The sequence below is a fragment of the Nelumbo lutea genome, chromosome 7 (genome assembly GCF_056320005.1).
Source record: "Nelumbo lutea isolate HS-2025 chromosome 7, American lotus-T2T, whole genome shotgun sequence".
Lineage (NCBI taxonomy): Eukaryota > Viridiplantae > Streptophyta > Magnoliopsida > Proteales > Nelumbonaceae > Nelumbo > Nelumbo lutea.
Window position 1 is genome coordinate 40,301,503 of NC_142690.1, and position 13,749 is coordinate 40,315,251.

Sequence of the window (13,749 nt, forward strand, 5' to 3'; positions counted from 1 at the left end):
GACCATGATCAATAAATTCGTGGATCAGGCGGCGAAACCTTGTGATTCTTATGCAAAAAAAAAAAAGAAAAAAAAAGAAAAAAATTGAAAATAAAATCGTGATTAATGTGAGATGGAGCATAAAATACACTCGCATATAGAAACAAAACAAGTGTGAGATGGAGCATAAAATGCACTCACATCTTGAAATGAAGGCAAGGGTGAGATGGTGCATAAAATGCACTCACCCTAGAACCCCAACCCCATTCTCACCTTCAGATCCTAGGAATTCATACTAAGTGGTGGAGATGTGATACATAGCAAGCTTATGGCAATAAGCACACCTTGTTTTGATTCAAAGAAAAGTAATTGCATCTAGCTGAATTGGTTTGTTAAAGCAATGAGTACCCATTCAGCCAAGGATGTTTCAGCTAGGAAGGCTTGTCTCCCAGACTATCGATTTAACCTGGGACCATGGGGAATGGTGATTTGCAATCACTCTTGGACAAGAAGAAGGGGAGAAAGAGATATGAAGAGGGAAGGTTACCAATTCTGAATTAAAGCATGCAATGAACCAGGCCTCATGTAGAGAAAAATAAAGATTGAAAAACAATAGTTAGTCTCTCTTGTGTTACTTGAGATTTTTGCCTTGCCTGAGGACGGGCAAAGTTTAAGTGTGGGGCGATTTGATAAGACTGAAAAGAACCCTATTTTTGTCCACTAATTTTCATCCTTTTATACTACCTTAGTGATAGAATGGTAGGATCCATCTAATGGATGCCATAAAGGTTGCGGAATGGGTGGGCGAATTTCCAAAAATTTCCTACCTTCTCCCAACTGGGAATCATATTCCCTAAATTTAGAATACAATATTCAAAGATCCTACTTGAACCATAATCAAACCAGATCTGTACCAAAAGACAAATGGGAGGAATATACCTGATCCGGAGAAGCACTATCTCCCAAAGTTGGTATTCACGCCCAAAGAATGCTCCAAGATTCGTTCCTGCTGAAGATGACACAGCTGTGGATGGAACAGAACCAGCAGGGTGCGTCCTACACACTGGATCCTTCGCAAATATCCTCTGGAAGCACTAAACACTGAATCTATTTCAGTCTTTCTTGCAAGACGGATGTCAAGAACAGATTTCTTGACTTTCTTTTCTGCAAAGATCTAATCTTGCAAAAACAGATGGCGGCGGCAGGAGGAGAACTCCAAAGGCAAAAAAGCTGAACTGCTTCTTCTTTCTTTTTCTGGAGTATGAGATCTGATCTCAATTCGCAGGAACCTTTCTTGCGATTTTTCTTGATTCAAAATCTGTTATATTTCTCTCCTTTTTGGTTAGGGTTTCTCCTCCTTTCTTCTTGATTAAGAAACCTCCTAATTAGGAGTTATCCCAATCCAAATCAGTATTTGGATAGGGGATAATCTTAATCCTATCTGCAGATAAAGTTAGCTTGCTTCTGATCTTATCTGGAGGTTACCAGATTCAAATCTAATTTGAATTTGGTCTCCAAGAGTGGATAAGGCTAAAGGCCCAATCCTTTTACTAACATTAATCTCAGATTCGCCCCAAGGATGGGTGATCATATCAGCCCACCTCGAAATGGGCTTCTGGCCGATTAAGTGTTCATTGTCTAATTACTTTCCAATCTGCTGCCCAGTTGGGCTTCTTTGTATGGCGTGGGACCCAAGCATTGATCTACACACCAGCCACATGGGTTCGGCCCAGCCTTTAATACAAGGCCCATCCGAATTCATTAAAAAACTCAATGAACCCCTTGAGTCCATCATATGGACCCTATGGGCCCAACACTTACATTAAGTGGTCCCTGGGCCAAGCCATCTTATAAAAACCCAGGGACTGTGGGCAGGTGCAAGATTAGCCCATCAGGTATTATCCTCAATGGTCTTACACTTAACCTCTCAGCCCTTAATGATCAAGCACTGCCCGACAAGAGAGGACCTCTCCCTCGGCTGCAAGGAACAGTGCCGCACTCTCCTCTCACATGGATCCCAGGAATTACAACCATTTGCAAACAATTTGAAACCGTACATATATATATAAATATATTAATTTTGCAAAACAAAATTCCAACGATTGAAATCAACTGCCGACAGTTTGGTTTCCATCAGAGAGAGTGCATTCCCGATCATTACCCTTTGTTCGACAAAGTGGCTGATTTTGTCACTATGACCACCCACTCAGATGAATTCTCAAACTGCCCCAACATACCCAGGTTTTGATCACCGCTAAGGATCTCACTGATTGGCATATCAAAGGTAGCCTGATCCAACACCTAGTGAAGTGTCATAATTGAGTCTAGGGGTCAGGTGTAACTTTCCAGTTTTGCCCATCTATCTCCAAGGTCCAGGGCAAGACTGAAAATCTGGTCTGGTTCAAGGATTCAATTAATCCCATACTGCATGTGCCTCGGGTCTTACCCTGGTGGCTGAGACAGGCCATCCCAACACTTGGTGGCACACCAGTATCAGCCTTGGCAGGATAAATCTCCCCAGACTTATCCAATGGCTGTGAACATTTAAAACTAACACGAGTCTCTATAAATGTCCAGTTTTAGGGTTTTACACAGAATTAAACCAAACAACATGAATCAAACATGCACTTTATTTATTTCCACTAAATAACAAAAGTACATCAAATCAGATTGAAGCTAAGGGCATACATAAACTGTCTAACAGCTCCCACTTGCACTTAGGTCCAATCTGGTACAAGCCAGAGTCCCTTACTTTCCACGTGTTTCTCAAACACTTTCTGTGTCAATGGCTTAGTCAATGGGTCTGCCACATTATCCGCTGATGCTACCTTCTGAATCAGGACGTCCCCTCTACCAACGATCTCCCGCAGTACATGGTACTTTCTCTCGATGTGCTTTGACTTCGAGTGAGCCCGAGGCTTTTTAGCCTGGGCGATCGCTCCATTGTTGTCACACAACAACGGGATGGGAGATGTGCTGGATGGAATCGCTCCCAATTCGTGTATGAACTTCTTCATCCACACGGCTTCCTTGGCAGCTTCACTTGCGGCAATGTACTCAGCCTCGGTTGTGGAGTCTGCTGTGGACCCCTGTTTGCTGCTTTTCCAGCAAACAACACACGATCCTATCATGAAAACATACCCAGATGTAGACTTTCTATCATCTGGATCCGATTAGAAATCGGCATCGGTATACCCTAGAACTTGCAGTGAACTACCATCGAATACTAGACAAAACTCTTTTGTCCTTCGAAGGTATTTGAGTATGTTCTTCACAGCAGTCAAATGCTCCTGCCCTGGGTTTGCCTGGAATCTGCTTACCACACTCACCGCCTGAGCAATGTCCGGGCGAGTGCACAGCATGGCATACATGATGCTCCCTATGGCTGAGGCATAGGGAACGTCTCTCATGCTCTCAATCTCCTCAAAAGTCTTGGGAGACATCTTCTTGGAGAGAGTGACTCCGTGCCTGAAAGGAATGTTTCCTTTCTTGGAGTTCTCCATGCTGTACCTCTTGACAATTTTGTCAATATAAGCAGCCTGGGATAATCCAATTATCCGCTTCGATCTATCTCTATAGAGTCGAAGACCCTGTATGTATGAAGCTTCTCCAAGATCTTTCATGGAGAACTGTTGTGATAGCCATACCTTGACCGAAATCAACATTCCTACATCATGGATCTTATCCCCACTGGACTTCCTATAAACACAGGGCTCATCCGAATTCTGCTTAAAGTCAAACGTTTTGACTACAAAATCAAAATAGATGTTCCAACTCCTAGAAGCCTGCTTAAGTCCATATATGGATCTATTAAGTTTACATACCATGTGTTCCTAACCAGCAGCAATGAAGCCTTGCGGCTGTTGCATGTAGATATCTTCACTAAGATCTCCATTCAGGAACACGGTTTTGACATCCATTTGCCAAATCTCATAGTCATGGTACGCTGCTACAGCTAGCAGGATCCTAATGGATTTAAGCATGGCCACGGGCGAAAAGGTTTCCTCATAGTCGATGCCTTCTTTCTGAGTATACCCTTTCGCCACCAAACGATCTTTAAAGGTCTCAATCCTGCCATCGGGGCCCTTCTTCCTCTTGTAGATCCATTTGCAACCAATTGCTTTTACCCCGGAGGGCGGATCCACTAGAGTCCAGACTGCATTGGTCTCCATTGAGTCCATTTCAGCTCTCATGGCCTCCACCCACTTCTGGGAGTCTATGTCTAACATAGCTTCCGCGTAAGTCACGGGATCCTCTTCACTAGTCAAGGTTTCCACCAGGTAACTATCCTGGTCATAACCATATCGGACTGGTGGTCTGGATACCCGGGTGGTTCTTCTAGGTTGGTCATTACCTGGAATTTGTGGGACATCTCCCACTGCTCCTGAGCTCTCCTCATCAAGAACTATTTCCTAACGATGGGTGTCCAGGATGTAATCGGATTCTAAGAATTGGGTGTTTCGACTGCAGAACACTTTCTGCTCACTCGGGTCATAGAATAGATAACCTTCTGAATCCCTTGGGTAGCCTATAAACAGGCAACGGCTGGTTTTAGATTCCAACTTGTCCGCACTTGTTCTTTTAACGTGTGCCAGACAACCCCAAATCTTCAAGTGTCTTACACTTGGCTTCCTTCTGGTCCAAAGTTCATATGAAGTTTTCGAAACTGATTTGGTTGGAACCCGATTCAGCACGTAGATAGCAGTCTCTAATGCGTATCCCCAAAAGGATGTGGGTAATTGTGAGCGTACGAGAAGTGACCAGACCATGTCCAACAAGGTCCTATTCCTCCTCTCTGAAACACCGTTGAGTTGAGGTGTAGCAGGAGGAGCTAGTTGTGACACTATCCCATTATCCCCTAAGTAGTCCCTGAATTCCTCAGAGAGATACTCACCACCTCGATCTGATCGAAGGGCCTTAATTTCTCTCCCTAACTGTTTCTCGACTTCCTGTCTAAACTCTTTGAACTTTTCAAATGATTCAGACTTATGTCTCATTAGGTACACGTAACCATATCGTGAAAAATCATTTGTAAAGGTGATGAAGTACACGTGTTGATTCCATGTCCTAACACTCAGGGGACCACATACATCAGTATGTATCAGGTCAAGTGTGCCTTCAGATCTTTCAGGCTTACCGTCAAATGGCCGCTTAGACATCTTACCTTGAAGGAAAGTTTCACAAGTGAGAAGATTTTCTACGGTTAGAAAATCCAAAGGACCATCCTTTACCAGCCTTGTGATTTGGTCAATACCGATATGGCTAAGTCGGTAATGCCAGAGGCACGTGGGACTTACTGTATCACGGTTCCTTTTCTTGGGATTTTCGACCGACGTAGTTTCGGTTAAGTTAGTTTCTAGAGAAGAATGTAGAACATAGAGACCATTCTCTAGTTTCCCGCATGCGATGAATTTATTATTCCGTTTAACAGTAATCATATTACTAAAATAAATAGTATATCCATCAGCACACAGTTTTGAAATAGAAATTAAATTTCTTCTCAAGTTCTATACATAAAGACAATCTTTAAGTACAAGTATTCCTTCTTTAAAAACTAATTCTATGGTTCCTATTGCCGCCGCTACAACACTTGCAGTTGTTCCCAAGAACAGTGTCACTTCACCTTCACTCAACCTTCTGCTAACTTTGAACCCTGCAGTGAGTTACACGCATGAGTTGAAGCCCCGGAGTCAACACACCAGGACACAAAAGTAACTAACATGTTAGTTTCTATGACACAAGTTTCGTTGTTACCTTTCTTAGATTCCAGGTAGGCAGGACAATTCCTCTTCCAGTGGCCGGTCTGCTTGCAGAATTGACAGACATCAGATGCCTTGTTCTTCTTCTGCTTCTTAGGTTTGGCAGGCTTCTTTGCCTTTCTCTTTTTCTTGCCCGATTTGTTAGCTTCAGCAAGCATAACCACAGGCTCATCCTTCTTGAGTAGATCCTCGGCTCTCTACAACATATTGCTGAGTTCCTGGACGTTGACATTCAGCTTATTCATATTGTAGTTCATTGTGAACGCATTGAAGGAAGAGGGTAAAGAATTGAGGATGGCATCCACTTGCGTGCCAAGATCTAGCCCGGATCCAAGAGCTTCAAGTTCGTTAATGTATCCCATTATCTGAAGACAATGGTCATGAACTTTCTGCCCTTTGGTCATCTGCGCGGTCATGAACAATTTCAGGACCTTCTGTCGAGTAGAACGGTTCTGCTCTTCATACATTGTTCTTAGACTGTCCAATATGTCCTTGGCTAGTTCGATCTGATCAAACTGCCTCTGTATTGAGTTGTCTAATGAGGCAATGACAAAGCAGTGGGCTAGGGAGTTCTTATCCTCCCACTCTTGGTAGTCCCTCCTACGGGCCTCATAAGCCCTATCACCCGGACGTTCCGGGGCAGGATTTTTCACCACCTTGTCTAACTTTTCGGAAGTTAGGACCAGCATAAGATTTCTGTACCAGTCGGCATAGTTTGGGCCCTTAAGCTTGTTATCGTCTAGAAGCTTTGCAAATTGACCGTTTGCCATTTTCTGATAAAATAGCAAAATCATTAGTCCACAACCTTAGTTTGATTCATGTTACCTACATATCTATGTTGCATTCCCATTTGTTCATCTCTGAGATTTCCCTCCTTTCTCAGTGACGGAGACGACGAAATGTCTCTAGAAATGTGGGAAATCACATGGGGTGCGTGAAGCCAACTGTTTCAGCTGCATAACCCCACCACCTTTCTGTGACGGATCATATCCACTCATCAAATGAGTTTCCTTTTGGCCTCTGTCAAACAAGGTTCAGAGCCATTTTCAAGTAAACCTTTCTGTCCAGTGAGTGCACACCCATCATATTCAGGTTACGCCAAGGTACCATGAGAGAGTTCCCATTTTCTGGTGAAGCCCCTCCCACATCGGTCTATGATGCCCCTATCATCTTATGAAACACTCTAATAGATCCAACAGCAAATGGATAGCCCAATTTTATGGTGCGTTTCCTCATTACTGAAGGACCCATCATTGTGCTAATGACGGAAGGCCTTTAGAGAGTCCATCATATGGGTCTCCCTATCACATGCACTCATATTTGCTGGAGGGAACAAAAATACGCCCTAGTTTTAATTTAGGTCAAACTAGAGTGGCTCCCAAGGACTTTCATAAAGTCAGATTTCTGGTGGGCCTTAATCGGCTAGGGATTCCATACGCATCCCTTTTCAGGGTTGTGGGGCCCACCAAGCAAAGAGGGGTCATCCAATGACCTTGAAGGACACCATGGCAATGATGTGCATTCAGCCATGGTGTGCGCAAGAGTCACTAACGAGTCTTCATGGGCCAAGTACTTATGGCCCATGGTCGCAGCACATCAAACATCCAAACATCACATGTAAAGGAGGAATTGATCCAATCAATTAACTGTTGTAAAGCCCATTGAATAGCCCATTTAAAATCTAAGTCATTAACAATTAATTACTACTAGGTGTATGTGCTGAATCGCAGATAGCAGTTCGGCCCATATAGCTTATCTCACAGTAATGGGCCTTTTGCAGTTTTAACCCTTTAAAACTGGGCTTTACAGGTGGGCCGCATTAATCCCTGTAATTGAACATCAGATTTGGAACAGCAAGTGTGAGAATTACAGACTGAAAAATAGTCCCTATCGAACCCCAGATTCGGTCCAATCTAGTTCGAGAGGATCCAAAGCTGATTTTCAATTCAAGAATTAATTCATGAAAGATCTGAAATTAATAATTTTGATTTCAAACAATCACAAATCAAACTATGGACTGTTTGCACCACCTGCAAAACAGAGGTTAATCACAAGGGTTGTAGTTTCACAAACTTCAAATCGCAGAAAGCGATTTCTCCAACTGCAAATCTTCAGCGCCGCCTTCTTCTTCCTTCTTCTTTAATCAAGAAAAATAACAGAAATCCTATTTCTATTAATTACATTCTTGATCAAATCCTATACATTCAGTCTAAAAATAAAAAAAATATTTACAAACCGAATTAAATGAAATAAATAAACAGAAAGAAAAAGGGTGCGCAGACTATCTGCGCCAAATCTGCACTGCGATCTCCAGGTTCGAACAGTCCATTAAATGAAAATAAATAAAGAAAAATTCTAAATAAATTTTGGATTTAATAAAAATTAATTTCAGATCAATCACCCTTAACAAGAAACAGTTTCTTGAAAAAAGAAAACAATCTGCGCAAATCTTGAAAGAACACCTTCTATCCATCTGCGCAGGGTCAGATCTGATTTTCTTTTGGTTCAAGATTCGAACCTGTGGCTCTGATACCACTGATAGAATGGTAGGATCCATCTAATGGACGCCATAAAGGTTGCGAAATGGGTGGGCGAATTTCCAAAAATTTCCTACCTTCTCCCAACTGGGAATCATATTCCCTAAATTTAGAATACAATATTCAAGGATCCTACTTGAACCATAATCAAACCAGATCTGTACCAAAAGACAAATGGGAGGAATATACCTGATCCAGAGAAGCACTATCTCCCAAAGTTGGTGTTCACGCCCAAAGAATGCTCCAAGATCCGTTCCTGCTGAAGATGACACAGCTGTGGATGGAACAGAACCAGCAGGGTGCGTCCTACACACTGGATCCTTCGCAAGTATCCTCTGGAAGCACTAAACACTGAATCTATTTCAGTCTTTCTTGCAAGACTAATGTAAAGAACAAATTTCTTGACTTTCTTTTCTGCAAAGATCTAATCTTGCAAAAACAGATGGCGGCAGCAGGAGGAGAACTCCAAAGGCGAAAAAGCTGAACTGCTTCTTCTTTCTTTTTCTGGAGTATGAGATCTGATCTCAATTCACAGGAACCTTTCTTGCAATTTTTATTGATTTGAAATCTGTTGTATTTCTCTCCTTTTTGGTTAGGGTTTCTCCTCCTTTCTTCTTGATTAAGAAACCTCCTAATTAGGAGTTATCCCAATCCAAATCAGTATTTGGATAGGGGATAATCTTAATCCTATCTGCAGATAAAGTTAGCTTGCTCCTGATCTTATCAGGAGGTTACTTACTATATTCAAATCTAATTTGAATTTGGTCTCCAAGAGTGGATAAGGCTAAAGGCCCAATCCTTTTACTAACATTAATCTCAGATTCACCCCAAGGATGGGTGATCATATCAGCCCACCTCGAAATGGGCTTCTGGCCCATTAAGTGTTTAGTGTCTAATTACTTTCCAATTTGCTGCCCAGTTTGGCTTCTCTGTATGGCGTGGGACCCAAGCATTGATCTACACACCAGCCACATGGGTTCGGCCCAACCTTTAATACAAGGCCCAGCCGAATTCACTGAAAAACTCAATGAACCCCTTGAGTCCATCATATGGACCCTATGGGCCCAACACTTACATTAAGTGGTCCCTGGGCCAAGCCATCTTATAAAAACCCAGGGACTGTGGGCAGGTGCAAGATTAGCCCATCAGGTATTATCCTCGATGGTCTTACACTTAACCTCTCAGCCCTTAATGATCAAGCACTGCCCGACAAGAGAGGACCTCTCCCTCGGCTGCAAGGAACAGTGCCGCACTCTCCTCTCACATGGATCCCGGGAATTAAAACCATTTGCAAACAATTTGAAACCGTACATATATATATAAATATATTAATTTTGCAAAACAAAATTCCAACGATTAAAATCAACTACTGGCAGTTTGGTTTCCATCAGAGAGAGTGCATTCCCGATCATTACCCTTTGTCCGACAAAGTGGCTGATTCTGTCACTATGACCACCCACTTAGATGAATTCTCAAACTGCCCCAACATACCCAGGTTTTGACCCCCGCTAAGGATCTCACTGATTGGCATATCAAAGGCAGCCTGATCCAACATCTAGTGAAGTGTCGTAATCGAGTCTAGGGGTCAGGTGTAACTTTCCAGTTTTGCCCATCTATCTCCAAGGTCCACGGCAAGACTGGAAATCTGGTCCGGTTCAAGGATTCAAGTAATCCCATACTGCATGTGCCTCGGGTCTTACCCTGGTGGCTGAGACAGGCCATCCCAACACTTGGTGGCACACCAGTATCAGCCTTGGCAGGATAAATCTCCCCAGACTTATCCAATGGCTGTGAACATTTAAAACTAACACGAGTCTCTATAAATGTCCAGTTTTATGGTTTTACACAGAATTAAACCAAACAACATGAATCAAACATGCACTTTATTTATTTCCACTAAATAACAAAAGTACATCAAATCAGATTGAAGCTAAGGGCATACATAAACTGTCTAACACCTAGCACTTAAATGCACTCATTACTCTTGTAGTTCGATTCAGGGCAATAAAGAAGGCAATTGGAAGGAAACAGGCAAATTCGGGTGATTTTGCACAGTTTCGGCGACAGTCAATGATCTGGGCCTAACTCACAATTCTGGACCCGAATTTGGCAATTCAAGAAGCATTAGAAAGAAGAAAGAAAGGCCCACAACTTTTGTGTTTTGGGTTTTGACTGACTCGGTGTGCATCAAGTACGAAACTGGGCCCGAAGTCGGGGCAAGTTCGCAGCCAGGCCCATTTAACAGCTGAAGCCCAACTCGCAGAAGAACCTGGAAGCAGCCCAAGTAGCAGAGAAGCCCAACTCGGATGCATGAGTCTAGAGTCCGAATTCGAATGTAATCTCCCAAGAGGGAGAGAGTCTTATTAGATCTAAACTTTGAATATAATCATATAAAAATAAGAAGGTTGGAGATTAGATAATAGATAGGATAGGATCAAGACTCCATAAAGATAAGATGATCTCCTAGAAGGAGTTGGAAAACAGCCCTCTCCTTTGGCTATATAAAGAGGGGGGAAAACCAGCTCTAGCAATCACTCATTCCAAGATCCAAGAGATCATCAAGAGGCCAAGAAGCTCAAGGAAGCAGTTTGGCTATGGAGAAGAAAGGCATGGAGATTGCGCAGATCATGAGTAGCTAAGCTTCTTTTTCTGGTTCAAGGGGGGAAGTTCGATTGTGTCATTGTGAGGTTCTGTAGTTACTTTATTTTCTTGCTTTCTAATTCAAGTATTCATTGATTCTTGTGCATATTTTTATTGGATGTTGATGTTAATTAGTTTGACAAACTAAATTAATGTTGATTTTCCTATTGCTATCCATGATTTCGGTGATCCGTAATTGCCACGAATAATGGTACAAGTAGCAATTAGGTTGATATCTTTTTGGGTCAATTGTTCGTGACGGTCTTTGACCAACGTTTTATCATGGTTCAACTTAAAGGAATCGATGGAACAAAATTCAATAATTGTAGTTATCTCAATTATTGTTATTTTGGTTTAACTGTTTTCACAAATCTCAATGCTATCATTGTTTAACATGGAACGCTATCATACCCAGTTGAGTGGTGATAAGTGTTGATCGAATGCTGGGTTTGGTCAACTGAATTAGGAAAACACAAGGTTTATTATGGCTATCCTGGTAAATCTAAGGTTAAATGCTTGAATTGCAAGAATACTGAATTGTACCTAGGATCGATGGCCAATCGATTCAACCCGAACCCTTGAACCAGAATTTGGTAAGACTGATTTTTCTCTTGTTTGCTTAGTTTGTTATTCTTCTAATTTTAGTTATTAAATTTTCCCACACAATTACTTTATCCATTCGGCTAAGAGATTACTGAATTGCTCCCTGTGGGATTCGACCTAGTACCACTTTTACTACAAATATTTTATTGTGGGACTAGTACTAATTTTGAGGGCTTCGACAAACCCGTCATCGGCCTCTAAATAATTCATCACCTCCTCTACTTCGTCCTCCATTACTTGCATGTTATTACAAGAATTAATGAGATAGTTTGCAAGGGGGTCATCTAACTTTGATTTATTAATTTCTGCTACCACCACATCAATGGAGTCGATTACATATATTTCATGTTCTTTCGTGTTAGAATACTTCAGGGTTTGGAAAACGTTAAATATCATTTCTTTTCCATTAATCCTAAGAGTAAGTTGACCCTTTTGTACATCAATCAAGGCATTACCAGTAGCAAGAAAGGATCTCCCTAGAATTAATGGCATCGATTTGCCCTCCTCCATATCCAACACAATGAAATCAGCAGGGCTGATGAAATTCCCTACTTTAACTAAGACGTCTTCCACTATTCCCCTAGGGTATTTAATGCTTCCATCGTCTAGTTGTAGGGTAATGGTGATAGATGTTAGTTCATGTAATCCAAGTCTCTTAAAAATAGAGTAGGGCATTAAATTTATACTAGCACCAAGATCACATAAGGCTTTATTGAATTCAGCATTCCCTATGGTGCAAGGTATAGAGAAACTCCCTGGATCCTTCAGTTTTGGGGGTAGCTTGTTTTGAAGAATGGCTGAACATTCTTCGTTTAGCTTCACCATCTCGCAATGCTCCCACTTCCTTTTGTTGGACATTACCTCTTTCAAGAATTTGGCATACTTCAGCATCTGTGACAAAACATCAAGAAGAGGAAGGTTAATATGGATCTTTTTAAACACTTAAAAAAAAATTTCAAATTGTTTATCTAATTTATCCTTCAAGACTCTTCTTGGGTATAGGATACACAGTTTAATTTCATGTAAATTTAGTTTAGGGGTACTTCCCTCATTCTCCTTTTGCAGATCGGCCGATTCAACTTCCTCGTGTCTTCTTGGGCTTCGCTGATTGTCTTCCCGCCTCTTAAGGCTATGGCATTCACATGCTCTCTGGGATTCTTTTCTGTGTTGTTGGGTAGCCTTCCCTCCTTTCTTTCTAATAGCATGCTTACAATCTACCCCACTTGAACTTCTAAGTTCTTGATTGATGTTTCTTGGCTTAATAACCTCTTATCTTGTTCTTGAAACCTTGCTTCAGTGGCATTGATGAACTTAGAGATCATTTCTTCCAGATTACTCATTTTTCTCATGGAGGCAGTTATTGTTGGAAACCCATGGGTGCCTTTGGTTGATTGTTGCTCCATGAAAAGTTAGGATGACTCTTCCACCCTGGGTTGTATGTATTTGAATATGGGTTGAAGTTTGACCTACCAGCATGAGAGATAAAATTAGCATTCTCATGGGACATAAAAAAACTATTTAATTGACAATCAGAATTAGTATGTCCTATTTGACCACATAAATCGCATGAGATGCTAGATGGTGTATTAATTGCTGCAACATTAAAAGTGTCAAGTTTCTTATTCAGATTAGCAAACTATGCAGATATGGCTTCAAGGGAATCGATATGGTGTACTCCCCTCTGATTGGTTCAGTCATTGCTCCACTGGTAGCTGTTTGACACCATCTCCTCTATTAGGTCATAAGCTTCCTCCGGTGTTTTTCTCATGATCGTGACACCTGCGGCTGCATCAATAATGGATCAATTAGAGGGGTTAATACCATTATAAAAAGTCTAAATCTGTCGCCAAATTAGTATCCCATGGTGAGGACCCTTCCTAAGCATCTCCTTGAATCATTCCCATGCTTCATTCAAGGATTCCCTCTCAAATTAAGCAAAAGTAGTAATATCATTTATTAACTTTGTTGTTTTAGAGGGTGGGAAATATTTAGCCAAAAATTTTTGGGTTAGATCATTCCACGTGGTGATACTTTCTGCAGGGAGTGAGTTAAGCCAATCTTTAGCTCTATCACGCAATGAAAAAGGAAATAATCTAAGCCCAAATGCATCAACACTAACTCCATTACGTTTAAAAGTATCACATATTTCCAAGAATTTAACAATGTGTGCATTAGGGTCATCACTTGGTAACCCACTAAACTGAATACTTGTTTGGATCGTCTGAATTATT

At 41.5% G+C, this 13,749-nt stretch overlaps 1 non-coding gene across 1 annotated transcript; it reads left to right on the forward strand.

Annotated features, from left to right (window-relative positions):
- Nucleotides 1–13,374: 13,374 nt before the first annotated feature.
- Nucleotides 13,375–13,481, forward strand: LOC148846161 (small nucleolar RNA R71). Its single transcript, XR_016102665.1, has one exon. It is a non-coding gene; the product is annotated as a small nucleolar RNA R71 (small nucleolar RNA).
- The last annotated feature ends 268 nt before the right edge of the window (nucleotides 13,482–13,749 follow it).